Genomic DNA, 843 nt, shown 5'->3' with positions numbered 1-843 from the left:
AGTGGATCAGCAGGAGCAGAGCGCACACCAGTCCGACACCAATCCGATCCATGTTCCCTCTATCCATAAGGATCTGGATACAGATGTTACCTGGACATCGATCCCTCTAGCAGTGTGCCGGAACTGAACGATTGTTTGACAAAGCAAGTGAAAGCAGGAAATGATTTTACAAGGCTTATTAGAGAGCTAACAGCACCGTGTTTTTTATTTATAAGGTGCAAATCGGGTTTTTCTAGTTTTGAATATGGAAATAGAGGAGCGAATTACTGACCAAGGTGGTGAGGGGTTGGACGTCTCTCTCATAGTTTGTAGAAGTCTAGGACGGCGGATGAAAGGGACGATGAAAATCTGGTTTATGTTAAGAAAAACTATTTATATACTTTGTTCTTGTTCTAGAATTGTCTATAATGTAAATGAGAATGTTACGAGGGACAGTTTTCCCTCTTTTTTATCAGTAAAACCGAGCTAGTAGTGTAGGGGTATCATGCAAGATTCCCATTCTTGCGACCTGGGTTCGAGTCCCGGCTAGCACAAGCCATTTTTTATGGGCAGCACAGTGGCGTAGTGGTCAGCACTTCTTCCTTGCCGCACTTGGGGGTACCCGGTTCAAATCCCAGCCAGGTCACTATCTGCAAGGAGTTTGCATGTTCTCACTGTGCTTGTGTGGGTTTCCGTTGGGTACTCCGGTTTCCTCCCACACTCCAAAGACATGCTGGTAGATTAATTGGCTCCTCTTTAAGCTGGCCCTATATGTATGCATGTGAGATAGGGACCTTAGATTGTAAGCTCCTTCAGGGCAGGGTGAATGTGCAACTATGTAAAGATCTGCGTAAATTGTCGGCT

At 45.1% G+C, this 843-nt stretch overlaps 1 non-coding gene across 1 annotated transcript; it reads left to right on the top strand.

Annotated features, from left to right (window-relative positions):
* The first annotated feature begins 462 nt into the window (after positions 1–462).
* On the top strand, positions 463–533 carry TRNAG-CCC. Its single transcript has one exon. It is a non-coding gene; the product is annotated as a tRNA-Gly (tRNA).
* Positions 534–843: the final 310 nt, after the last annotated feature.

The sequence above is a fragment of the Nanorana parkeri genome, unplaced genomic scaffold (genome assembly GCF_000935625.1).
Source record: "Nanorana parkeri isolate BGI_ZX_2015 unplaced genomic scaffold, ASM93562v1 scaffold155, whole genome shotgun sequence".
NCBI classification, from domain to species: domain Eukaryota; kingdom Metazoa; phylum Chordata; class Amphibia; order Anura; family Dicroglossidae; genus Nanorana; species Nanorana parkeri.
Note: the sequence above shows the minus strand (reverse complement) of the source record. Positions and strands in the feature narration are given on the sequence as shown.